We start from the raw sequence: 13,206 nt of genomic DNA on the forward strand, positions 1-13,206 counted from the left end.
ACTCTCTCGTAATATCAAAAATGGATTACTGCAATTCACTATTAAAAGGGATCTATCATAAAGACAAAAACGGCTTGACCGATTTGAACGAAACTTGGTATGCAGATCCCTCACTACCTGGGTTGATATGTTCTGGGGGTCTCGCGGCCCACCTGCTCACGTGGGCGGAGCTACAAACATAAATTCAGATTTCACCCATTCATGTCAATGGAAAAAATGTAAAAAGCTGCCATTCTCACAGTAATTCAAAAACGGCTTGACCGATTTGAACGAAACTTGGTATGCAGATCCCTCACTACCTGGGGTGATGTGTTCTGGGGATCTCGCGGCCCACCTGCACACGTGGGCGGAGCTACAAACAGAAATTCAGATTTCACCCATTCATGTCAATGGAAAAAATGTAAAAAGCTGCCATTCTCACAGTAATTCAAAAACGGCTTGACCGATTTGAACGAAACTTGGTATGCAGATCCCTCACTACCTGGGGTGATATGTTCTGGGGGTCTCGCGGCCCACAACTCTATGTTGCTTGCTCAAGGGTGGGTTCACCTAAGAATTTATATGTTCTTGCTCCAGGAGGTGAAACTAAAAATGTTGTTTAACGTTTTGCGTTAGTTGTATTGTATTCATTTTGTCAAATATTTCACATTATAATTTGAATATTGTACTTTTTATTAAGCTGTAAAAAAATAATTTCATTCACCACTATAAAGTATCTTTATTTGAATCCATTTACAGTGTTATTGCTATAATTAAATACCCGTGCAACGCCGGGGCATCAGCTAGTATCTTCTAAATTCTGAACCTCCTTGGTACATAGTTTGTTATAGTAATGAAGGAAGGCTCCCCTTATCTCTTTAGAGACAAACACCAGTTTTCACGATGAATCTCTAACCTTTGTAATCTACTGGTTCCTTTAATTTGATTCTCAACCATCTTGCCAAGGCCCTGCACACTGTGTTACGAAACTCAGAGCAACATTCTCAAAAGTTTAACGCCGTTGCTAAACTGTTTTCTGGCAGTTTAGCCTATATGCAGTTTAGCAGTGGATTATAAAAATGGATTATCTCAGTCTTTAGCAAGGTTTCTAGCAGTTTCTGACACTGACATATAAATGGGCTCTTTAACATTGAAATGAGCCCTCCGATGGATTCTTAAAAAATGCGGAGCCAATTTTCAAAAAGCAGCATCGGCTTTTGCCGACAAAAAAAAGCGACTGGTCCAGGGGTGCCGGTCAATGTCACATACTGCTAGAAAGCCCTTGTTGTGTTGCAGTGGTAGAGTTGCCCATTCTCTCCACTGCATCATAACACACCTTCCTTAAAATCCTGGCTGCAACCCTCCCTGCAGCAGGAGAGATGCCCACTCTCTCCTGCTGCACTTTACCTGATCCAACCTGAATGCTCCCCCCCAGCACCAGTTTAACTGGTTGCAGTAAAGGTTTAGATAGCAGAGTGAATTTTATCTGATATGCTGGTTAGAAACTGTTGCTGAGAAGAAAATTGTTAACACTGTCTTGAGATCTGTGAATTGAATGTTATTAAATAGTCAAGCAAATGCAAATTTCTAATTATTAGATAAAAAAATTAACACTGTTATTTTCATCTAGCTCTTAATAAAGTTGTTGAAAACTTAAACTTTGTCACCTTTCTGTTTCACCTGGAATTTTTATTTGGGTGAAGTAAATATTTTATTTGTACACCTGTTCTCTTGCTGAGGAGGAAAACCCTTGGTGAGACAACTATGAAAGAAAAAAAAAAATATTGGACTTGGTCTCCTTCAAGCAGGGGAACAGGTTACAGTAGCATAGTAACTGAAGGCAGAGCCCCTTATAAATTAAGCACAAAAGTTTAAACAAGATTTTAGTAATAATAATATCAACTTTATTTTTGTATACCGCAATACCACAAGCAGTTCAGAGCGGTTTACAGAGGAAGAGACTGTACAACATAGACAGCAATGTTACAGAAAAGACTTTCAAATTACATTAGCAGGCCGAGAGTAGTTAGGTATATCCGGAAGTATTTCAGAGATACAACAAGGCAGGAAGGAGTCAGAGAAATTTATCAAAGAGATAGGTTTTAATTGATTTCCTGAAGGTTTGGTAGGAGGGCGCATATGAAATGAAGGTGGTTAGACATTTATTCCATTTGCCTGCTTGGAATGATAATGAGCAACCAATGTAATTCCTTCAGTAGTGGTATGACATGATCAGTCCTTTTCTTATATGTAATCAAGCGGGCAGCAGTGTTGTGAACCAGCTGAAGCCTTATTAGCCCAACTTTTGGAAGACCCACATACAAAACATTTTTGTGATATATACATCCAAATGCCAGTTTATGTACATCCAGATTGCTAATAGAGTTTCTAAATAAAAGCCTAAATCATGCTACAGTATTGCAGTTAATGCTCATGTTTATATTTATTGCTTGTCTTGATATATCACCTTTCAAAACATCAAAGCGATATACAGTGAGTATGAAGGCAAGAAATAAAAGAGGTACTAGAAACAAGAACAGAGAAATCAAGGTTGAATGCTCAAGCCACCCCTGAGTCTTGATTCATCAAAGGCTTTGCATTAAAAAAAAACCCACAACCAACAAAAAGAAGACCTTGAATCTTAACTTGAATTTAGATAGGGATATTGTAAGGCAAAGATATTTTGGCAAAGAATTCCACAGAACTTCAAAAGTTAACCCACAGTAGATGTAAAGCCTTCTTGGTAATTGTAGGGTGATTCTTCCTAGTACCTGAGGGAGGGCAGCTGTGTTGCTAAGGTGGGACAATGACCCCACTTTGAAGACTAAAAACAAAATTGATTCTGTTTTAAAATTTGGCCCAGAAAGTGGCCATAAGACAAAGAAAGAATTTGAATTTTTGACAATTTATTCACCACTAATTTTGCCCAAGATACCTAAAGATCCCCTTTACAAAACCGCAGTAGCAATGCTGTCACGGTAAATGCACTGAAGACCATAGGCTTTGAATGGGCTTCGGCAGGGCAGGATTAACCAATAGACCAAGTAGGTACGTGCCGAGGGCCCGAAATGGTCAGGGGGACCCGATGAAGAAAGGCATCAACATTGTTTTTTCCAAATGGCGATGGGCCCTTCCAGCATCGATCGGCAACGCAGCCCCCCCCCCCGATCGACAATGCGGGCTCCACCCCGATCGGCAACACGGCCCCCCCCATCGACGGAAAGTAAGACAAGCAAGCAACGCGGGTAAGAAAGGCAACGGGAACTGTAATTGTGCAAGCGGTGCTGCTTGCCCAAAGCTTCCCTCTGACGCAGCTTCTGTTTCCGCCTGGGCGCATGGTGGGGTGGGGCGGGGCAGGTTGCCCAGTGTACTTGTGTGCCTAGGGGCCCTCGACAAATTAATCCTGCCCTGGGCTTCGGTGCATTTACCATGGCAGCACTGCTACTGCGGCTTTGTAAAAGGGGCCCAAAATCTTTAGAAGCACCACTAGGTAGGCCAATGCGTGTTTATTTTAATAAAGGATTCTTTTTTTCATGGGCTTGTGTGTGATCTGCTGGGTTTTTTGGCATTATTTTGGGGGCAGATCTAAAGGAGCCTCTCTGTTGCTAACTATGCTACTGGACTGCCAGTAACATGAGTATAGTTAGGGCTCCTTTTACGAAGGTGCGTTAGGGCCTTAACGTGTGGAATAACATGCGCTAAATTGCCACGTGCGCTAGCCGCTACCGCCTCATTTTAAGCAGGCGGTAGATTTTTGGCTAGCGTGCGCTAATCTTCTGCATGCACTAAAACCGGTAGCGCACCTTCGTAAAAGGAGCCTTTAAAGTATATAGCCTTGAGGTGACATTAACTGGCGGTGTAACAGCTAGCACTCAGCAGCTCTAGAGGCTATGCTGCAGTTTTGTAGAGGGGGAGGTTGGTTCCTTTCGTCTCATTGCCCCATATGCCAGGAATAAACTCTCTGTATCCATCCGCCATGCCCCTCCCCTTGTTCAAAAGTAGGCTGAAAAGTCACCTCTTTGCGAAAGCCTTCAACTCATATCCCTACTCCCCTCTGCTCACCACCCTAGCCAGCAGTTTAACCATCCCTTCTAACTGTAACCCCTACCTCTGCCTGTATGTCTTGTTTGGGGTGTCCAACCTGCGGCCCGAGGGCCGCATGTGGCCCAGGGAAATATTTTGTGCGGCCCCGGTCGAGGGCGATGCAGTGTTTTTCTCTGCTGCCCCTGGGTGTTTACCGTCTTGCCGGCTCCCTCCTCTGTCTTTCTGCAGCGTTTGCGAGGCCCCAGAAACATTTTCTTCGGCCAATGCGGCCCAGGGAAGCCAAAAGGTTGGACACCCCTGGTTTAGATTGTAAACTCACTCGAGCAGGGACTGTCTCCTTTGTGACTCTGTACAGTGCTTCGTATGTCTGGTAGCATTCTAGAAATAATTAATAGTAGTAGTAGTAATAACAGTATCAAGCTATATATTAGCTGTCACAGCTGGCCACTCTTCTGATCTGCCCATTACTACCTGTGTTAGATAGCTAGCATGGGCCATTTACCGTGCTGGCTGTTTTTAACATGTGGCATTTATTAGCACAAGTTTATACAATTTGACTATGTTTCCCCACTTTTGTCCAAACTCCACTGGCTCCCCAATCGCCAGGGTTCACTTTAAAATCCTACACGGCATCCTCCCTTCCCTAATCCCTCTATCTTGGAACTCCCCGAATGCCGACAACACCAGGCCCACCCAAAAACTTAAACTATCCTTCCCCTCACTTCCTCCATGTGGGAAAATTGGGAAAATCTCTCTTCTTCAGAATCTCAGGGCTTTGGAATAACCTTACTACCCCACTGCAGAATCAGGTCTCCTTCCAACTATTCCACAAGCACCTGAAAACTACCGTATTTTCACGCAGATAACGCGCACCCATGTAAAACGCGCACACGGGTATAGCGCGCAGAAACCACGATTTTATGTACAAAAACTTTTGTATACTGCGCTCATGGGTATACCGCGCATGCTGCCCGACTGTCCTTTCGCCCGCCCCGACTCTCCTCTGGCCACCCCGACTCTCCTTTCGCCCTCCCCGACTCTCCGTGCGCTGTCCCGACTCTCCGTTTACCTGCCCTGCCCTGCCATGCCCCCTCCCCCCCGGCAGAACCACTCGCACCCCCACCCCGAAGGACCGCTGACTCCCTGACAATATCGGGCCAGAAGGGAGCACAAACCCTCCTGGCCACGGCGACCCCCTACCCCCACCCCGCACTACATTACGGGCAGGAGGGATCCCAGGCCCTCCTGCCCTCGACGCAAACCCCCCTCCCTCCAATGACCGCCCCCCACAAGAACCTCCGACCGCCCCCTCATAAATGCTTTTATTAGAAGCTTATGGCTTGCCCACTAAATATCCTCCCTTCTGGAAGACACAGCAGAGAGTCTAATAAGAGCCCACGAGAAGAGACTGTGCAGCGAACTCAAATGAGTTACTGTGTTCAGGTTTCAGCTGTGTCAGCGGCACGGAAAGTTACTGCCATCACTTATCTGTATTGATTGCTGCAGGGAAGGGCTGAATCGGGCTGTTGTGATGACAATATCTCATTCTGGCGCGTGTACACACACGCACGCAAAAATGGACACACGGGTAACCCTGAGTTAGGCATGAGCACTATAAAGACATGAGCACTATAAAGACATGAGCACTATAAAGACAATGAGTTAGGCATGAGCACTATAAAGACCCGCGACCCCCCTGGCCGACCCCCACGACACCCCCACCCGTCTTCCCCGTACCTTTGTGTAGTTGGGACAGACGGGAGCCAAACCCGCCTGTCCGGCAGGCAGCCAACGACGGAATGAGGCCGGATTGGCCCATCCGTCCCAAAGCTCCGCCTACTGGTGGGGCCTAAGGCGCGTGGGCCAATCAGAATAGGCCCTGGAGCCTTAGGTCCCACCTGGGGGCGGGGCCTGAGGCACATGGGCCCAACCCGACCATGTGCCTCAGGCCGCGCCCCCAGGTGGGACCTCAGGCTCCAGGGCCTATTCTGATTGGCCCACGCGCCCTAGGCCCCACCAGTAGGCGGAGCTTTGGGACGGATGGGGCAATCCGGCCTCATTCCGTCGTTGGCTGCCTGCCGGACAGGCGGGTTTGGCTCCCGTCTGTCCGGCCAACTACTAAAGGTACGGGGAAGGGGGGTGGGGGTGTCGTGGGGGTCGGCCAGGGGGGTCGCGGGTCGGCTGGGGGGGGCGGTCGGAGGTTCTTGGGGGGGGCGGTCGTTGGAGGGAGGGGGGTTTGTGTCGAGGGCAGGAGGGCCTGGGATCCCTCCTGCCCGTAATGTAGTGCGGGGTGGGGGTAGGGGGTCGCCGTGGCCAGGAGGGTTTGGGCTCCCTCCTGGCCCGATATTGTCGGGGAGTTGGGGAGTCGGCCGGGCAAGAGGGCTTGGGCTCCCTCTTGCTCCGATCGTGGATGCGGGTGCGGGCGGTCGTTCGGGGTGGGGGTGCGAGCGGTCCTGCTGGGGGGGGGGGGGTGAATCGGGCGTCGGGCGGGGTGGGAACTATGTAAAAAAACTTTTGTATACCGCGCTCACGCGTATAACGCGCGAGGGGTATGCGCGGTAGGTAAAAACGTAATGCTCTCCTCAGTGGCGTACCAAGGGGGGGGGGCGTTGGGGGCAGTCCGCCCCGGGTGCCAAGTCCTGAAGGGGTGCTCCCGGTCCGGTCCGGTTCCCCCCCCCCACCTGCGCCGGGTGTCGCGTCTGGAAACACCCTGCAGCAAGATCGCGATGCCAGCGATCTTTGCCTGCTTCGGCTGTTTCCTCCGCCACGGTCCCGCCCCTCCTCTGACGTCAGAGGAGGGACGGGATCTTGGCGGAGGAAACAGCCGAAGCAAGCAAAGATCGCTGGCATCGCGCGATCTTGTTGCAGGCTGTTTCCCCAGGGAAATGAAGCGGGGAGGCCAGGAGAATGAGCAGTGCTTCGTGGTGGTGGTGGTGGGGCCGAGCGGTCCTTCGAGGTAGTGGGGGGGGGGCAGCAGGCCTTCAGGGTGGGGCGGGCAGGCAGACCTTGTTGAGGGGGGGGACAGGCCTTCAAGGGGGACAGGTAGGCCTTCGGGAGGGGGGATGACAGGCCGTCAGAGGGGGTGCAGGCCTTCGGTGGGGGGGGACAGGCCTTCAAGGGAGGGCACAAGCCTTCAAGGGGGGGGACAGGCCTTCAAGGGGGGGACAGGCAGGCAGGCCTTCAAGGGGGGACAGGCCTTCGAGGGAGTGTAGGTCTTAGGGGGGGGTGCAGGCCTTGAAGGGGGGGCAGGCCTTCAGGGGGGTCAGGCCTTCGAGGGGGGTGTAGGCCTTTGGGGGGGTGCAGGCCTTCAGGGTGGGGTGGGCAGGCAGCCCTTGTGGAGGGGGGGAGACAGGCCTTCAGAGGGACAGGCCTTCAAGGGGGACAGGCAAGCCTTCGGGGGGGGGTGCAGGCCTTGGGGGGGGACAGGCCTTCAAGGGAGGGCACAGACCTTCAAGGGGGGAACAGGCTTTCAAGGGGGGGACAGGCAGGCAGGCCTTAAAGGGGGGACAGGCCTTTGAGGGGGGTGTAGGCCTTCGGGGGGATGCAAGCCTTCGGGGGGGTGCAGGCCTTCAAGGGGGGGGGGACAGGCCTTCAGGGGGGACAGACCTTCAAGGGGAACAGGCAGGCAGGCCTTCAAGGGGGGGACAGGCCTTCGGGGGTGCAGGCCTTCAGGGGGGGGGTGCAGGCCTTCAAGGGGGGGACAGGCCTTCAGGGGGGGCAGGCCTTCAAGGGGAGCAGGCAGGCAGGCCTTCAAGGGGGGGACAGGCCTTCAGGGGAGGGGGGGCCCTGGTGTAGAAGTACACAGAGGGAAGGGGGAGGGGTTCAAAGAGACGTGCATATGCCGGACTTTGGGTGGGAAGAAATAATGGGTCTGAAAATAGAGAAGAGAGAGAGAGGTGATGGACATGGGTTTTAGGGAGGGAAGGAACAGAAAGGGAGAGAAGTTGGACACAAGAGATGGTGTGGAGGGGGGGATAGAGATACTGATTAGGAGGGTAGTTGGGAAAAGAAAGGGAGAGATGGTGGACCCTCGGGTGGTGGAAGGAGGGAGAGCTGCTGGATGAAAGGGTAGTTAAGAAAAGGTGGATCTGTGGAGGGAGACAAAAAAAGGAAAGATGCCAGACATCCGGGGGAGGGAAGGGAAACGGAAGGGGAAGACAGAGATGGCAGATGGATGGTTAGCACGGAGAAAGAAGAAAGAAGGAGACCCTGGCAAGCAAGTTATTAGAGCCTTGGACCAACAAGATTTGAAAAATAACCAGACAACAAAAAGGTAGAAAACTAATTTTATTTTCTGTTTTGTGATTACAATATGTCAGATTTGAAATGTGTATCCTGCCTGAGCTGGTGTTAGACCGCAAACATGAGCTAGGATTTAACAGAGAGGAAAAGTCCTTTTTGTTTCTTTATTTTATTTACACCACAGCGCCAGTGTGGTTAGGAGAAGCCAAAGGGTGGTGAAAAAGCTATAAAATAAACCCACCAGGATGTTTGAAAAAAAACAAACAAACACCCAATTGGGCAGGAAAATCGAATCGATAAACCAATTCAATAGGCTGAATCGAATCGAAATTTTTTTTCTTGAATCTGGCAGCACTAGTTTGCGCTACTGTCTTAGACTTTAGGACCTGGGATTGGGGAGAGATGGCATCCTCAGTACTTTATAATGCAAGTGAAATGAGGATTTGGTCAGATTTTTGAAGGGTCTGCACTCTGCAGAAGAAAAATATTGTATAGGCCGGGGACATGAGACAGCAGGAAATGGGAAATTTTCTTCCTTCTATTTTTGTGAATGGCAAGGCTGAGGATGTCAGAGAGTTCAGTTAAAATATGTGCTTTATAAGAAAATATAATAATGTGTTTAATAAAGTTTATAACATTGCTGGCCTACCCGGTGAGGTATTCCTAGTGGTGGTGGTGGCAGCATGTCAATGTGTTGAGAGGAAGAGGTGATCTGGGAAATTCTGCTGAGCAAACTCCGGGCCCATTTCCACCCCCCAGTTAGTCCACTCCACTCAACTGGTTCACACACTGAGTGGGTCTTTGGGTGTTGTTCCTGGGTAGTTGTTTTGGGATCTCTTCCATTGGTTTGTCAGTATCTCCTTCTGGTCCAAGGAAGGAAACTTTGTTAACCTTAGCACTGACCTACAGAATATGTTTGTAACAGCGCTGCTTGTGTGGCATTAGTCTATGTAGTGATCGAAAGAAAAAACCAGATCTTTGCACATTTTTGCACTATATGGTGGGTGTATGAGGAGATTCACATTTCCTGCACAGCTAAGTCCGTGTGAAGTTACCTTGTGCTGTATTTGACATCTAGCAAAGTCTCTGTTTGGAAGGAAAGATCTCAGCTTAAAAATGAAGTGGCCAGAAGTTATGGTAAAAGCAGATAGCGTAGCTGGTTTTAAGAAAGGTTTGGACAAATTCCTGGAGGAAAAGTCCATAGTCTGTTATTAAGACATGGGGGAAACATCTGCTTGCCCTGGATCGGTAGCATGGAATGTTGCTACTCTTTGAGTTTTGACCAGGTACTATTGACCTGGATTGGCTTCCATGAGAATGGGTTACTGGGCATGATGGACCATTAGTCTGACCCAGTTAGGCTATTCTTATGTTATGTTCTCATCTGTAGGGACCTTTGTTTTCACTTCTTATTTTAATGTATTTTCTTTCTAAGAACTTCTCAATGTTTTTTATAATGGGAACAAAAATGGAAGAGAATTAATGTGTGTGGAATGGGGGGTAACTAATTTCTTCAGCTAAATAATTCAATCCACCTCAACCAGACATAGGAGAACTCACGCATCATTCACACACCCTCCAACCAAAAACGTCAAAAGAAAAAAACAGTTCGACAATCTCCTAGCCATTCGAGCTGCAACACTCGACCCCCAACTCTACAACCTATTGACCTCGACCACAAACTACAAAACCTTCAAAAAAGAAATAAAAACCCTTCTATTCAAAAACACATAAAACCGAACTAACACAATCAGAACTGTCCCAAGCATCAACTGCAACTACTCCATATGTACTTCTGATGTCATGACAATTCAGACATAATTTATGTTATGTTATGGTGTGTTTGGAATAATGGTTACATATATGAGGTTCAATAAAAGAAAATTTTCACTGCCTGTTTCTATTATGACCATTTATTCAGTTTCATGGTTATTACAAAAAATATTTTTTTACATGGGGGGGTGTCAAAAAATTATGGGCCCCGGGTGCCACATACCCTAGGTACGCCACTGGCTCTCCTCCCCCCTCTTTACACTACCTCCAAACTCAATGTGTTATACTTTCCTTTATTAAGCTCTTGTAAACCGTACCGAGCTCTATATTCATGAAGAGGATGCGGTATATAAACTTAAGGTTTAGTTTAGTTTAGTTTAAAACTGTGCTAGCTGCTTAGTGCAGTTTAGTAAAAAGACTTCTTAATTCTATACATTTTTTTGAGAGCTCTCAGTGATAACTTCTTATCCCTGGCAATACTTTACATTTCTCAATAAGCTGTATTTTATTATATAAGATTATGTTTTATATTTTTATGTCCTTATGTCTTTCAGGCTTTAGGTTTCAGTTTTTATTAAAATTTGATAAACCGCTTATCGAGCTTTTCAGTGGTCTGCATGTTTAAAACTATAAATTTGGGTAACACAGCCTATAACAAACAGACTAACTGTAACGAAAGGGATAAGGGGTAGGATGTACATGTCAAATAGGATAGAGATCCCAAGACAAAACGGGGATAAATCAAACACTGTAAACCCAAGTGTATAGTGCTATAAATAGATCAAATGAACACACTGGGCATATATCAAAAATATTCACAGCATTTTCTATGGGGGCATGCTAGAGACACTTCATTAAAAGGATAAGTAAAAAAATAAACATTTGCTGTTTAGTTTTCATTTTTGAATAATAACAGAAAGAAACACAGCAGTAAGCAAACAAACTACATTTAAAAAGGAGGCAATTAGATGAGCCAAAGCTGGACATTCACACATATTTTGTGTGTTGATGTAAATAGCTTTGAAGGCCCTCTTGCCATCCTGTAATTGAACCCGAATCAGTGAGGTGTGCAGTAGCTGCACTCACCTCACCTGGCCCTGTTGTTGCATCGGCGGTGGGGAAGCAGGGAGAAATTATCATAGTCGGCGGTGGCGTGGGGGGAGGCAGGGAGAGAGAAAGCAAGAAAGAAAAAATTAGGGGAGTGTGGCAGCAGTGGCATGGGAGGCAGGGAGAGAGAAAGAAAGACAGACAGAAAGAAGCAAAGAAAGGATGCACAGTTAGAAGGAAGTGAAACCAGAGACTCACCAGACAATAAAGATAGGAAAAATGATTTTATTTTCAATTTAGTGATCAAAATGTGTCAGTTTTAAGAATTTATATCTGCTGTCTATATTTTGCACTATGTTTGTCTATTTTTCTATAGTTGTTACTGAGGTGATATTGCATATTTTAAAGTCATCTGTCTTGACCTCTTTGAAAACCCCCCGAATATAAATGATGATTAACATTTTTTCTGCATACAGTGTGTTTTGTGGGGTTTTTAATTTTATGGTTACCATTATGAATTAATATGATATTGTATGTACATGAAAAATGAATGGACATGAAAAATGAATGTACATGAAAAATGAATGGAAAAAAATTGGGGGTGGGGCTGGAGCAGGGCTAGGGCGGGATTGGGGGTGGGGCTAGGGCGGGATTGGGGGCAGGACTGAAAATCAATAGATCTCCCATTTTGATTACAAAAAATAAATGGTCACATTACACTTATAAAATCTCAGCAAGACTGCTTAACTGATTCCATGGCAGAAAGTGGAAGACATTTGAAGGGACCACTTGGTTGGTGGTTTAATTATTATTTTAACATAATTGTGGCTTTTAATTTTCAATGAGCCAGTTTAGTCAGTTCTTTGCATGTGGTACTAAGAGAGAGAGAGATGGGGAGGATGTGATGGGACAGTCAGTTTTGCCTCTTTTATGCAGGAGTTGAATGAAATATGATTAAACCACCAGGGTCCAAGGTGTGGTTCTTTTCTTCTACATAACACATTTCTTGTCCTTTTGTTCATTCTTAATTGCAAATTGTTAGGCCTGATGACAAAAGGCAGCATAGCAGAACATTATTTGTTCAATCGAGTCACATGTGAAAACGATGGGGTACTTCTGCCAACTCACTTTATTACATTATTCAGCTCTTTTTAATGTTGCATTTAGTTTATCTCTGCATATACCCTGAAGGGTGTTTTGTCTAAATATTATGATCTCTAAGTAAGAACATAATTATTAAGACAATAATTAGAGTTGAATGAGTTACAGTAGCTCTTGGCTGTGATCCCAGACTTCTGGAAATCTGGCCATTATTAGAGTTCATATGAAAATCTGGTTTCTTCTAGATTTATTTTATTTCTATTATGATAGCGCTCTTCTGGTGTGGCTGGAATCTCATTTCCCTATCATTTTCAAATATTTTTATTGAGCAATACAGCAAACGTAACATTCCAACTGATACATTTTACATAAAGTGCTCAGCTTTTACACTGGTCATCTATCTCCCATGTCCTTACTACTGCTTTATTTGTCCCAAGCATGTCTGAATTTGGTTAATATTCTATTTTCTACCATCTGTGCTGGCCCTGGATGGGTAGCATGGAATGTTGCTACTCTTTGGTGTTTTTGCCAGGCACTAGTGACCTGATTGGTCACCATAAGAATGGACTACTGGGCTAGATGGACCATTGGTCTGACCTAGTAAGGTTATTTTTATGTTATGTCCCAAGAATCTTGAAAACAATTGTATGATGGTGTCCACCAATCAAGTTGTCCACTTCCCATAAACTCTTCACCCTCTAAGAATACATTCTGGATATGTATTTGTTGGATTAACATATATCAATTATTCAGTATTGTACTGCATACTGTTTGTGAGAGAGTGGACCAAAAGGGTTCCCAGGTCAGTTGAAATTGCTTTCCCTTTATGGCTTTAGTTTAAAGTCTGTTATGGTGCATCGCTCCATCAACAGCAGACATATCAGATTAGATTTCAAAGTCTATATGGAAGGAGGAAATGGAGATAGCCATACATGTGGTATACTCTTAAGTATCATCAGAGGACCATTGTTAATCTTTTAAAATCCTTTCTTGAGTAGTTTAGTCCCTGGTAGGAAGCCA

Source organism: Geotrypetes seraphini, chromosome 1, assembly GCF_902459505.1.
Source record: "Geotrypetes seraphini chromosome 1, aGeoSer1.1, whole genome shotgun sequence".
NCBI classification, from domain to species: domain Eukaryota; kingdom Metazoa; phylum Chordata; class Amphibia; order Gymnophiona; family Dermophiidae; genus Geotrypetes; species Geotrypetes seraphini.